At 46.8% G+C, this 14525-nt stretch overlaps 1 long non-coding RNA gene across 1 annotated transcript; it reads right to left on the bottom strand.

Annotated features, from left to right (window-relative positions):
- Window positions 1–1610: 1610 nt before the first annotated feature.
- LOC121162502 lies at window positions 1611–12537 on the bottom strand. The gene is made up of 3 exons (XR_005884804.1): window positions 12257–12537; window positions 11029–11120; window positions 1611–2187 (listed from the first exon to the last, which is right to left on the bottom strand). It is a non-coding gene; the product is annotated as an uncharacterized LOC121162502 (long non-coding RNA).
- Window positions 12538–14525: the final 1988 nt, after the last annotated feature.

The raw sequence follows: 14525 nt of genomic DNA, 5'->3' as shown, positions 1-14525 counted from the left end.
AGAGAGAGAGAGAGAGAGAGAGAGACTGGAAACTCAGTCCGGATCTCCCACATGGGAGCAGAAACCCAACCACCTGAGCCCCAGGGTCCACATGAACAGGAAATTGGATTCAGTAGTACAGAATTGAATCAGATAAACTGATGTGGAACACAGGCTCCCCAATGGACAACATAAGTGCTAGGTTGGAAGCCCACCCTTCTTTCTTCTTTTTTTTTTAACCACCATTTCCCTTTGAGTGTTGGGCTCATTCTTTTAAATATATATATTTATTTAAAAGGTAGAGAAATGCACAAAGAAATCTTCCATCTGCTGGTTCATTCCCCAGATGCTCAAAACAGGGCGTGCTGGTTTAGGCTGAAGCCAGAAACCCAGAATGCCAACCAGGTCTCCCATGTGGGTAGCAGGGGCCCAAGTATTCGGGTCACCTTCTGTTGCTTTGCTAGGTACATTAGCAATGATCTAGTTCAGAAGCTGAGCAGTCAGGACTCAAACAGCTGCTCTAATATGGGATGCCAGTGTCTCAGGCTGTGATTTATCTTGTTGTGCTACAGTGCCACCCTCAATAGTGACCGTCAAGTGAGTCTTAGACTCAATGAAATGCCATATATATTCCAGAGAACTCTGGTCTGGTGTGGGCCATTGATGGTCACTGGGCATCAATACTTGTGACACAACTCTAGGAGGGGATGATCTGTATTTGATTTTTTTAAAAAGATGTATTTATTTTCATTGGGAAGGCAGGTTTACAGAGAGGAGAGACAGAGGGTAAGATCTTCCACCTGCTGGTTTACTCCCCAAATGGCTGCAGCAGCCAGAGCTGAGTTGATCCAAATCCAGGAGCCAGGACTTCTGGTTTTTCCACTCAGATACAGGGTTCCAAGGTTTTGGGTCATCTTCCACTGCTTTCCCAGGCCACAGGCAGGGGAGCTGGATGGGAAGCGGAGTAGCTGGGACATGAACCCGTGCTCATGTGAGATGCTGTCGCTTGGAGGTGGAGCATTAGCCAGTTGAGCCATTGCACTGGTCCATAATCTGAACTTTAACAAGCCCTCCAGGTGATGGAGATGCAGGCTGAAGTTGGAGAGCTAAGACCCTAGGTACCTAGAGGGCTAACCTTTTGGAAAAAGCTGGCCGGTGGTACTATCTGCCTAGGGAGGTATATAGTATGCTATGAATAAATGTGCTCCCATCAGGCTAGCTGATGCAAGGAGTGTGGTTTCAGATGGGGCATTGGGGAAGGGGGGATGTTAAGGGCATGAATTTCTAGACAACAAACAAATGAGAAAAAGGACTAGTCTCTTCCCAGAGCAGGATCCCTGCTGCTTGAATAGCAAATACATCTGTTGTGATTCTTCAAGCAGACCAGCAATCTGACATCTTTCCGCTCTTCTGAGCAGCACAGGGGTGAGTGGATCTCTTGAAGGATGGGTCTGGCATATGGCTGGGGCTGTCACCAAGTGACATGCCTCAAGGTGCTTGCAGAGCCCCTGGGAAATGTTAGCCAGAAACTTAGTGTGCTCTTTGATTTCAGTCAACATGGTTGAAAAACCTCTTGAAAATGGGTCTTTTTGTCACTTTAGAAACTAGAATAATATCCAAAGGAGTAAGGCTTGTGAAAGATTTATTATACTTGCCATCAGAGTGGGTTTAAGGTTAGCTCCCTTAATGGTGTCATTCTTGCTCATTTGCAATCTGATTTGCTATCTACAGAGAAAGAAATGGGGATGGGTGAAGTGTCTCTGCCTGCTGAGCCAGATAGTGTACACTACCCCAACATACATCACATGTGGCATACCGGCTAATGTCCCAGCTGATACATGACTGTCATCTGAGCATGGGTGGCTGCAGGAAGGGTGGCATGGTGTAAATGCCAGGAAAATAGAGTGGGTTGGTTCACTATAGTATTCTGAAAATCTTGAATGAGGGAAAGACCGTGGTCATTGAATCTTGGGTCACTCAGGAAATGACCGATCTCAGGGCAGTCATTCTGAGCATTAATTATCACCATCTAGAACTCCAAGTGTAGCACGTGTGGGCAAGGTTGCTTGCATAACTGCTAGAATACTGCAAAATGAAAAGGCAGGTTTTCTTTTTCAGAAATGAATTTTAAGGTGGTGGTTCCAGAACAACCAACCCAAGAGAAGCCCTCCGTGGAAGGAGCATTGCGTCCCTGCTGTGCCACCAGACCTGCACACAGGAAGGGCAGCAATTTTTTTTTTTCTGCTTTTGGTAAGTGTCTGGAAATGAGTTTAAGATATCTTTTTTTTTTTTTTTCAGAAAGACTTGACTTATTCTTTTGACATAGCTATTGTCTCCTTTCCCATGAATCAGAAGGTGTCTATCTTGTTTTCATTTCAGCTTCTCTGTTCCTTCTTGGAACACATCTAGTCTTTGACATGTTGCTCTATCAGTGTCTCCAACTGAACAGATCAGAATATATTTACTTCTCCACCCACTGGTGTTGAAATTGACCTTAAGACTCTCTGGCTGGAAGAATGTTAGTGGACATGATCATAGACCTTAAACATGGCTATACTCAGCTTCTGGTGCTCCTGATATTTACAAGAAAAATGGTCCTAAGTAGTTGCTGGTCCAAGGGCCATCAGAGAAGTATGGGTAGACCAGAGCCCAACCTATAGCTCCAGGCATAGTTACCCTAACTGATGAACTGACTCTGAGGAAGAAAAAACTGCTCACGTCAACCATGGAGTCATTGTGTGTCTCAGCATTCACATAATACAGTCCTAAATTGTCTTGCAGGTGGAACCCAGGAAACAGACATTTCAAACACTGAGAATGTTGAGAGGGGGCCAGTGCCATGGTATAGCAAACTAAGCCTCCACTTGCAGCACTGTCGTCCTATATGAGCATAAGTTCAGATTCTGGCTGTTCCACTTTGGGTTCAGCTCTCTGCTAATAGCTTTGAAAAGTAGCAGAGGATACCCCAAGTCCTTGGGCTCCTGTACTCATGTGGGAAACCTGGAAAAAGTTTCCTGGCTCCCAGCTGTGGAGCAACCCCGCTCTGGCTGTTGAGGTTATTTGGGGAGTGAACCAATGGATCTGTCTCTCTCTTTCTCTAACTGCCATTCAAAAGAAAGCAAACAAAGAGAATATTGAAAAAGAATGGCAAAAGAGACTAGACAAAGAATCTGAGTTGCAGAATTAATGTAGAATATAACTATTCAATCCTGATGCTGAACTCTAGTCTGTGAGTGCCAGGCAAGCTCAGGCCTGAGCTTCAGGATCAGATCATGAAAGCTGAGTATGCCCTGGGGCCTTCTTGTTAGGGCTCCACCCCCAATGTGGCTAAGAACTTGAGTCCTTACAAGAGTAGAACTCATGTATGAGGCTTGGACCAAATGTGCTCGCCTCTGGGAAAGGCACTTTATGTATTTTAGGTCAAACGAGCCTTCCATAAACACTATGCATGAAGTTGCTGATGTTGTCCTGATTTCCAGCTGTGGCAATGGGAATTCAAAAGTGTTGAAGTAACTCTCCCAAGGTGATATAGCTCAGAGGGAGTGGATCCAGGATGCTAACCCAAGTGGAACCAGTTCAGAGACATACATTGTATGCCTCACATCTGGGGCTGGAATTATGGTTTAGCACCTACGAGGCTGCTTGTCATGCTGGCATTCCATATGGGCTTTGGTTCACATCCCGGCTACTCCACTTCCTATCCAGCTCCTTGCTAAACTCATGCAGGAGTTTAAGCCCAGTAGTCTTTTAAAAAAAATAATTAATTTTGGTAGCAGAGTTACAGAGAAAGGGGAAGAAACAGAGTAAGAGGTCTTCTTACTCTTATTTCACAAATGACCTCCATGACCAGGGCGGGGCCAGTCCAAAGCCAAGATCCAGGAGTTTCATCTAGGTCTCCCACATGTCGCAGAGACCTGAGTACTTGAGTTATTTTCCTCTGATTTTCCAGGCATATTAGCAGGTAGCTGGATCAGAAATGGAGCAGCTGAGACTGGAACTAGCATCTTGGAAGTGGCTTTACTTGCCATGCCACAGCGCCAACCCCACCCCTGAATCTTGTGTGAGTGATATCAAGAGGGAATACACTTTATCTGAATGGATGCTTTGAGGTTGGCCTTTTTGAGTTACCAGAGTAGAGTCCTGTGATTAACTTCTGGTGGCTTTGTAAGGAAGGAAAGAGACATACACACAAACATATGGACTGACCCGTGGCTCTGTATCTCCCCTATCACCTGATACTCTATGCCACCTTGGGCCTCTGCCAGCAGGAAGCCACCGTCAGAAAAGATCCCTAGACCTTGTACTTCCAGAACCACAAGCCAAAATAAATCTCTTCACAAAATCATCCTGCCCTCAGAGGTATTTTGCTGTCGTGAAGGAAAGGTGACAAATGCCATGCTATGTGGTTAAGGCTCAATTAATAGAAATTCACCACTAGGAAGTGTGGTGAAACCCAAGCTGCTTGCGTTCAAACCTGGCTCTGTCACTCAGAATCTTGATGCTCAGGCAAGTTACTTCACATCTCTGAGTCAGGTGTTTTTTCATGTATAGAATTGGAGATATTGAAGATAGCTACCTCATAGTTTTGTAAGGACAAATAAATTACATATAAAGTGCTGGAACAACATCTGGCATACACCATAAATGTTGCCTGTCATCATCATCATCATCATCATTAGTATCAATTAGTGTTACTATTACTCCAGATGATGATTAATAACTAAGTAACTGGGGCTGATTCTGTGGCATGATAGGTTCAGCTTCCACTTTTGGCACCAGCATCTCATATTGACACTGATTTGAGTCCCTCATGCTCTACTTCTGATATAGCTCTCTGCTTATGATTTGGGAAAGCAATAGAGGATGGCTCTTGTCCTTGGCCCTGCCCTCCATGTGGGAGACCTGGAGGAAGCTCTTGGCTCCTGGCTTTAGGTTTGCTTAGCTTCAGCCATTGGTGGCCATTTGGGGAATAAAGCAGCGGATGGAAGTTCTCTCTCTCTGTCTCTCAAATAAAAATAAACTAAGTAACTACCACCATAATGATCTAATGGCAATCTCATGTGATCAAGATCTATATATAAATATATATACTTTTAATTTGAGAGGCATGTATGCACACACACACATACAAATTGAGGTGGGGTTCCCATCTATCAATCTACTCCTCAAATGCTTAAAGTGCCTTGAATAGAGCTGAGGCTGAAGACAGGAGCTGGGAACTCAATGCAGGTCTTCCATATGGGTGCTGAGAGTCCAGGGACTTAACCCCACCACCGCTGCCTCCTAATAGCCCTGCTGGCAGGAAGCCAGAGTCAGGAATCCAACCCAGGTACACTAGATTGGGATATGGGGCTCTTAAATTCTACGCCAAATGCCTGCCCTCTCAAGAGCTTTAAATGGGGGTGGGAGGGGGGAGGGAAACATGGTTCTGATAATGTGGGGGTCCCAGGCGGCAACAGCACATTTTGTATTGGGGAAGCAAATTGTGGTAACATCCTAGCGAGAAGCATATGCAATATTTGAAAGGAAAGGGAAAAAAACTCGTCATGAAAAGCATACTGTAGGGCTCTTGAAAGGGATGAAGAGAGATGCCACCTGCTTCTCTTTTTTCTTCACTCTGCTATTCTGTGGGGTTATGTTTACCAATTACTTTTGATTTAGTGTTTTCGTCCTTGGTAGCACGGTGAGAACATTAGGTTAAGGAACCCTGCCATTTTCGTACTGAGAACAGTCCTTTCAACAATACTAAGAATTCACACTTGGTTAGATAATGACAAGAAATACGACAGGACAGACTGTTAGTAAACAAGCAAATTACTGATGGCAGTGACTGATTTCATCAAAACATTCTGGTTCTCCCCCATCTGAACTCACGTAAGAAATGAACCAGTCCAACTGGGAAAAAAAAATATTTGTTCTATCTTTGCCACGTTTATTTACTCTTAGGGACTGTTTAACTGGATGGGCCGGAGGAGTTGGAAAGAGCTAAAAAAAAAAAAAAACTTGAGGCCCTGCACAGCCCCGTGTGTGTCTGGTGTAGAGGCTCCTGTGCCAGTAGCCTGCAGGTGTTCTGCAGGGCCTGCTCTCCGGCAGCGTCTGGAGTCCTTTGCCCTCATCTCTGGCAGTAGGGAATTGACCTCTTCACGGGTCAGGGGTTGGGAATGAAGAGTACAAAACAGGCATTCAAGAAAATAAGTCAGCAGTTTAACCCTGACTACCCATGGAGATGATTTCAAAGTATGTGATGCTCATTCTACAAAATTCCCAGAGGATTTTCTGCGTGGAAGGTTGTGGGCTGGGTGTTACTGGAGGACAAAGATACGTCAGACCCGAAAGAAATCCCAAGACACTCCGCTGTCCAAGAGGCTACACAAAGGACACACAAACACCCTGGCGCGGGGAGAGGAGGGGGCGGTGGTGTGTGGAGACGAAAGCCGCCAGTATACCTTAAGTTGGGCTTCCTGGAAGCAGTGCTGAAGACAGGGCTTGCATGCAGGTGCTTTAGGGAGGGAGGCCGGCCAGGTGGAAGCCTTAGGAATATCCAAGCAGCAGAACAGGGCATGGGAACAGTTGGGTAGAGGTGGCTGCAGCCTCAGCCTGACCCCATTCTGGACTCTGGGAGATGACTGGCACCTGTGGTGTAGTCAAACTACGGGTTTGGTTTTGTTCCCAGTTTCCTGAACACAGCTCCCAAAGCCGCTGGAAATTACGGTCTTGTGTATTCTAATGAGATGGCTTCTGCTGCGGAGAGGGGATCTAGAGGATCTACACAGCTTCAGGATGGGACCTGGTTACCAGTAAAAGCAGCACTGTGGTGAGAGTTAGAACTTCTGGGCTCACTGCCCAGCTTCTGAGATGGGGAGAGGGGCTGGAGATGAGTTCTTTCACCAATGACCTGCAACTTAGTCATGTATGTGTCTGAAAACAGACATAAAACCCCCTAACCAGCTGAGTTTGGAGTGCTCCTGAGTTGGTGAATGTGTCCCTGAACCAAGGAGTGACCCAGCGGTGCTGTCGGTATCCGTGGTGAAACAGTGGTGCGTGAAAGCCCAAGTGGCAGGGCTGGCAGTTGACGTGGCACTCAGGATGCCTGCGGCCTTGGGTTTGAGTCCTGGCTCCACTCCCCAATCCAGCCTTCCTGCTAGGCCAGACCCTGGAAAGCAGCAGGTGGTGACTCATACACTTTGGGTCCCTGCCACCCATGTGGGAGACCCAGATTGAGGTACTGGCTCCTGCTCCCTGGCCCAGTCTGCCTCAAGTGTTGTGGGTATTTGGGGAGTGAACCAGCAGATGGAAGTACTTTGCATCTCTGTCTGCCTGTCAAATAAATTAATTAATAAAAAACAGGCAAAACAAAGTTATAGGAAACCACTGTTGTGGATGAGTCTTTTGCACTCGGCCCCAGCAGACCGAAACTAAAATGGAGTCTGTCATGCTAAAGCTCCATTTTACCAAACTGAAACTAAGCTGTAATCTGACCTTTCAAAAAACCAGGAATGAGAGGTAGCAGCCAAATATCCTAATCATGCCAGTTTCTGCTAGCATGATAGTTCCTTCTGCTTATTCTTTTTTTTTTTTAAGATTTTATTTTTATTATGTTTTTATTGGAAAGGCGGATATACAAAGAGGAGAGACAGAGAGGAAGATCTTCCGTCCGATGATTCACTCCCCAAGTGAGTGCAACGGCCGATGCTATGCCAATCCGAAGCCAGGAGACTCTTCCGGGTCTCCCATGCGGGTGCAGGGTCCCAAAGCTTTGGGCCATCCTCGACTGCCTTCCCGGGTCACAGGCAGGGAGCTGGATGGGAAGAGGGGCTGCTGCCGGGATTAGAACCGGCACCCATGTGGGATCCCGGGCGTGCAAGGTGAGGACCTTAACCACTTGTGCCACCGTGCCGGGTCCTCTTCTGCTTATTCTTTACACAAAAAAGATAACTTGAAAGAACCTAATGTTAACTAACCTGTTATTTTTCTACTGTTCTGTCTCCTGATGCCTAAACCTTACAAAGCAAGTAAATTCAGATGACCAACCTGCTTTTGTATGTTTCTGCATTTTCCCAATCTTTCCTGTCTATAAAATGAAGCTCTCCTCAACCCATTCGAACAAGTCTTCTCACTTACGGAGTATGGCCTGACTCAAGAAGCAAAAACAAAGCTACTGGAGTTTTGTTGTTGTTGTTGTTGTTTTTAACCCAACTGTTGTAATTTTGTCCCTTGGTAGTGTCAGTATTGCATTTTCCTGAGTTCTGTGAACAAATTGAAGCATCCCTTCAGTCTATGGTGTGAGCAGCAGAATCCTACGTTGCCTGGGGATCCTACTGCAGCTGGTGTCTTAAGTCATAGAACTTAACCTTTCAACGTGTGGGACGTTAGGTTGGCAACAGGTTGGCAGTATCAGAACAGAATGGAATGGGACATGCAGCAGATGTCAGGGAATCAGAAAATCGGTTGGTGTCAGTGAAGAACTCATGCTGGTGTTGGCTTCCAATCCAGCTCCCTACGGATGTGCCTGGGAAAGCAGCAGCAGGTGTCCTCAGTCCCTGGGCCCCTAGAACTCATGTGCAAGCTCGACGGAGTTCTGGACTTCTTTGGCCTGGCCCATTCCTGGTGATTGTGACCATTTAAGGAATGAATAAGCAACTGGAAGTTCTCTTTCTTTCTCCTTATCTTCATCTCTCTCTTTGTCACTGTGCCTTTCAAATAATAAAGTTAACTTTTTTTTTTTTTTAAAGAGGGTGGGGTGGTTCCTGATGGAGCAACTTCCAGCCCCACCAACAGGGCAAGCGCTATGTCACCACAGGTAAAGCTTCTGCTTGTGATGCTGGCATCTCATATTGGAGCACTGACTGCTCCACCTCCAATCCTACTTCCTACTAATGTGCCTGGGAAGCAGTGGATGATGATCCAAACAGCTGGGTTCCTCATGGAGTTCCTCACTCCTGGCTTCATCCTGGCCTACTGCCCCTGGCTGTTGCACATATTTGGGGAGTGGACCAGCAGATGGGAGATTTCTTTCTCACTCTATCTTTCATTCTCTCTGCAACACTGCCTTTCATATACATTTAGGAGGGAGGAGGAAGAAGAGGAATGAGGACTGCAAATCGGAGTTCCATAACTTGCTTATGATCACCTTGAATGAAAATAGGATTTGAGCTCTTACCCATCTCCCTCCTTAGCTTTGTTGGATTTCAGAGGCTTAAACTCGAGTGTGCATCAGAATCACCTGAGGACTTCTTTGAACAGATTCCTGGGCCCCATGATGAGAATTTAGTTCTGCTAGTTTGTATTGTCCAGAGATAAGGCCGGCTATATGATTTGCAGGGCTGGTGCCAAGGACAGATGCAAGGTCTGATCCTGGAGTATAGAAGGCTGTGTGCCCTTTGCACAAGCCCCACAACAGGTGAGCAACATGTACCCCCACCACCAATGCAAGTGATTGTAATCTCCCTGCAGGATACCCCTGGCAGTTATGTCAGAGATGGCCAGAGCCCCCTGAGAAGTCCTGTGCTGGAGTTGGTGCTTCCAGTCTAGGGTGGGCACAGCTGGCCTGGCCTTGACCAGAGCATCTGAAGGTGTATACCAGTCTGGCCCACTCTCTGTCCTGGCACCTGTCAGGGACAAAGGACAACAGTAAACACAATCCTTCTCTCATCAACATGAGCTGGCTGGGTGGAAAATGACAGTGATGGGGAACAGGATGGGCAAGATGGAGAGCAGATGCCAAGGTCCTGACTTTCCCCCACTCCCCTGCAGGCTCCACTGTCCAGTTGGACTTCACTTGAGCAACACAAACTCAGAGACAAAATCAAAGAGCAACAAGCGTCTGTGTGGCTACAGTGGTTGTACTGTACATGAATTTGACCTTGGCCAAGAGAATGTTTACAGATGCACAGTTCTCAGGTGGTTCTGAGAACCGCTTGATTTTTTCCATTCTTCCAAAAAGACTCGCAGCACTACTCTACTGTTTGACTTCTGTGCAAGTAGGAAGGGATGAGGCCTTTCCTCGTCCATCCTCAGGGTTACAGCTGACACTCCTAGAACCAAAGCCATCACTCACTGATTGACTCATGTGGCTCGGGAGTCTTCAAAAGGAGTCCCAAAGACCCAGGGTCTGGTCAGGTGCCAACAGACTGAAGAGGGCAACCTCAGTGATGTCTGTGAGTTCAGATCCTGCCTCTCCTTCTTGTGTAGCATTCCTTCCTCCTGTGGGTGGGACAGGTCCCTGTGGAATCAGAATCCTCTGATCTACTGCCAGACAAGGGAGAAAGAGGAATGCTTTCCTTTAAAAAAAAAAAAAGATTTACTTATTTTTATTTGGAAAGGTAGATTTTTAGAGAGAAGGAGAGAGACAGAAAGATATTCCATCCATTGATTCACGCCCCAAGTACCCTCATGGCCAGATCTGAGCCAATCTGAAACCAGGAGCCAGGAGCCTCTTCTAGGTCTCCCAAGTAAGTGCAGGGTCTCAAGGCTTTGGCCCATCTTCTACTGCTTTCCCAAGCCACAAGTAGGAAGCTGAAAGGGAAATGGATCAGCCGGGACAGGAACTGGTGCCCTCAAGGCATCCCAGGGCTTGAAGGGGGTGGGTTAGCCAATCATGTCACTGTGCTGGGCTGCCAGAGGGTTTCTGTCTGCCAGCTCCTTCACACCAAGGTAAGAGTCACATTTCTAGGTTTTATGAGTGACTTAGCAGGAGAGGAGCTCTAGTCTTCTTTTTCTTTTCATCTAATTGAAAGGCAGAGTGGTAAGAGAGGTGGGAGTGGGCGGAGGGAAGGAAGAAGAGAAGGAGAACCTTCCACCCACTGGTCCACTGCTTAACTGCCTGCAACAGCCAAAGCTGGGAGAAGCTGCAGCCAAATGCCCAGAACACCATCCGGGTCTCCCCCTGTGGGTGGCAGGGGCCCAAGCGCTTGTGTCATTGTCTGCTGCCTCCTGGATGTATTATCAGGAAGCTGCACTGGAGGCAGAGTAGGGGCTCAAACTGGCACCCCAAAATGGAATGTATCGGTATCTCAAGTGACGATTTATGCCACTGCCCGTGATATTTACCCCGAGGGACGTTCTAGTATCCACAGCCCACACTGGGGAAGAGGAAATCTAGCTGTGTTTTGTTTTTAGGAATTCTAGTTTCTGTGGCTTCTCTGAGAGGAGAGAGGGGAGCAGGAGAAAGGAGGGAAAGTCAGGATCAGAGGCTCTGCTGCGAGCCCTGCCAGCCCTCTCCGGGTCACATCCTCAGCCATGTCTGAGGGATCGTGTTCAGAGCTCCCACACTCTCCTCTCCTCTCCTACGGAATAGTGACACTTCCTTGTCTCACAGGCTCGGTTAAGAGACAAGTGAAACAGTGCTTAGATCTGAGCCAAAACTCAATAAATATGATCACCAGTACTGATACGGTGATAATTATTATCACCACTTCCACCATTGTTCGGGTGATTGTATCTGATGCTTTTATCTGTTGTTCACACACTCTATTTTCCTTCTGCCATCTATCAACCGCAGTTTGGGGAAAGTAAGCAGAGAAGTGCATGGAAAGGATGAGATGAGATGCTGCATATCAAAGCCAGCTCCTTCCAAAGGCCAAATGAGGACTAGATATGCAAGGATATTGTGATTTACCTTAACACATTTAATTGACCCTGAAAGGGTGAGGAGGGGGTAGGTGGGCCACCGCACCCCATATTCCCATGGAGATGGAGCATCTATTTGTAAGACTCCCATACGTTTCTCTATGGGCTAGAAAGTTCCAGGTGCTCAGAGCAGGATAGATAAAGCCGTCGAGATGGGAGCCCATTTCCCATGGCTGAATGGAAACTCCTGTGCTTTCAGGGGTGGGAATGGAGATGCTGCTCTCCCCTTCAGCATCCAGGTCAGGCCATGACATCTGGAAGCACATGGCCAGCTCCTAAGGGAAGGCTGATTCTGCAGAGTTTTAGTCACGTCACACGTACACAGTCACAACTGCCTCCAGGGCTCGGTTATCTCATCCCACACAGACAGAAACCACTTACTGGTCACTAACTCTAGGTCAGGGTGTGAAAATCTGGAGAGCAGCAATACACAGAATTCCTCTATAATGGGTCCCAACCTTGGAATCTTTCTGGGAACTTGAAAATCAGGGATTCTGACTTAATTCATTCCTGGTGTTTGGAAAACTCTCATTGCTACATTGATTACTCAGTTCTGGGCTGTTGTCTGGGGCCCTGTCCTTGGGATGGTTGACACATAGGATGAGCAAGCTATTGAGTTTACCTCCAGTACACAGTAGCATGTTCTCACCTTATTAATGATCCAGGAAAATCTCCAGGGTGCACAGCAGGACCACAAGAGAGAGTTAAGGAAGGGCAGGGTAAGGATGGCACATGGAGTCATTTCAGTGAGAAGTGTGCAATTGCCTGACCAGTACAGTTTAGGACAAAGAACCAGTGAGAGGATTCTAGTGCTGCGTTCTGGACATGGACTCTGGAATGAAATGACGTCGTAGAGGTGCTCTGACAGACAAGAATCCTGTTGGTGGCCTTCAGGCAGGCACGCTAGGGGTGTGGCCAGCACTGACTCCCAACACTTGCAGGGTCCCCTTGTTTTTGAGCATTTGCCCGGTATGCTTTCTCTTCTCTGCCAGGCATAACTGCCAGCTCAAGTGTAATGTTCCCCACCTCAGATCAATTGCATAAATATTTAGTGAACACCACTTTTCTGACAGGCACCGAGCCCAGGGCTAGGGGAGTGCACAATAAACGGCCCTTGTTTGTTCCTACTCTTCTTCAAATGCTGACCTTGAGCCAGTCTCTTGGTGCCCAACACTTTACGGTCCTGATCTGGAAAATGTTATCAGGGCCCACCTAGAAGAGGTTGGTGTTCACATTTGTGAATACATCAGAACACTGGCCTCTATGAAGTACCTAGTAAATATTAGCCAATCTTCTTGTTACTTTTTACATTACTACCATGATCTGAACAGTTCTTGTCATTTCAGAATTCCTATGCGTAAACCTGATGTCATAGTATGCTGTGACAGTAAGAAGTGGAACCATTAGGCGTGATTAGGTCATGAAGATAGAGCCTTCATGAAGGGGATTGGGGGATTGGTATCCTTTCCCTCCCTTTTGTGTTTTTCAAAATGATATTGATTTGGTTTTATTTATTTGAAAGAGAGAGAGAGAGAGACATCCCAACTACTGGTTCACTTTTCAGATGTCTGCAACTCAATCCAGGTCTCCCAAATGAGTGACAAGGACCCACACTACTTGAGTCAGTCCTTGCTGCATCCCAGGAAGATGCTGGGAGGAAACCAGAATCAGCAGGTAAACCAGAATCGGGAACAGAGCTGACACTCAGATGCAGACACTGGGACATGGCCTGCAGGTATCCCAAGTGGTGCTTCAGCTGCTGCCCTATGGTGCCCTTGTAAGAGGCTCGAGGGCACTTGTTCACCCTTACTCATGTGAAGGTGGCATCTTTGAAGCCAAGAATGTCTTCAACGGGCACACAGTCTGTTGGCACCTGGATCTTGGACTTCAAAACCTTCTGAACTAGGAGCCATAAATGTCTGTTGTTTCTAAATGTTCCAGTCTGAGGAGAGCTGCCTTAACAGACTAAGAAGTTAATGCTACCACAGTACTATAGTAAATAAAACAGATAATGCCTTTGACCTAATGGAATGTGTTGGGTAATGGGAAAACAAGCAATTAGAATAGAGTAGTAGGTCCTAAGACTAGGAAGCAAAGGTGCTGTGGGAACATATACAGAATTGGAGAGTCACTGAAGGTTTCCTAAAGGAAATAATGATTTAGCTGAAACCAATAAATGACTAAGAGATTTCCAGGTATGGGAGGAACTGTGAGGACAGAGAACATTCCAGGCAGCAGGCAATAACAACGCAAGTAAAAGAAGAATGGCTCAGCAGCTGCAGGATGATGAGTGGGAGAAGGCCCCAGGGATGGGGTTATCCAGGCTTGGTCAGTCTGGTCAGTCGTCATGTTGATGAAATCTGGACTTGACCTAGAGAGAGAGAAGGCACTGATATGACCCTCAAATAACTCTTAATTAAGCAAGAAAGACATGAAGATTGATTCTTGTCTTTATTAATTATGCATGAATGCATAGTACAGAAATGGACAAGAGAGGCACCCAACCTCCCTGTAGCAAGAAAGCGCCTCTGGGAAAAGCCTATATAAAAAACCCAGATCAACTCGGTCCATGGGCAAAATGACCCAGCAGCACTGGGTCATTTTGCTTTTCACCCCTCCTGTCCAGTCTCTGTTGGTGGTGTGATCCCCGATGCCACCTCCCTGCCCCAACTCATCTTCCCATTCAGCCAATGAGCCAGATCCCACTGAGTGGCTGCCATGACCTCTGTTACTGCCAACTACCCTAAGCAAGGACTTCCTTGCCCATTGAGGGACAGTCCCAGTAATCATGCCTGACTAGCTTGCTTTGCCCCAATCAACCTTGCCTTTCACAGGGTGATTGCCAGAACCATCTTTCCAACATACTGATCCAATGCCATCTTTCCCTGAAGCAAAATGATCCAGTTCCCAAAGCACCT

The sequence above is a fragment of the Ochotona curzoniae genome, unplaced genomic scaffold (genome assembly GCF_017591425.1).
Source record: "Ochotona curzoniae isolate NIBS_2020 unplaced genomic scaffold, NIBS_Ocur_1.0 contig_1014, whole genome shotgun sequence".
Classification (NCBI taxonomy): Eukaryota; Metazoa; Chordata; class Mammalia; order Lagomorpha; family Ochotonidae; genus Ochotona; species Ochotona curzoniae.
The sequence above is the reverse complement of the archived record's forward strand: the minus strand, read 5'-3'. Positions and strand labels throughout refer to the sequence as shown.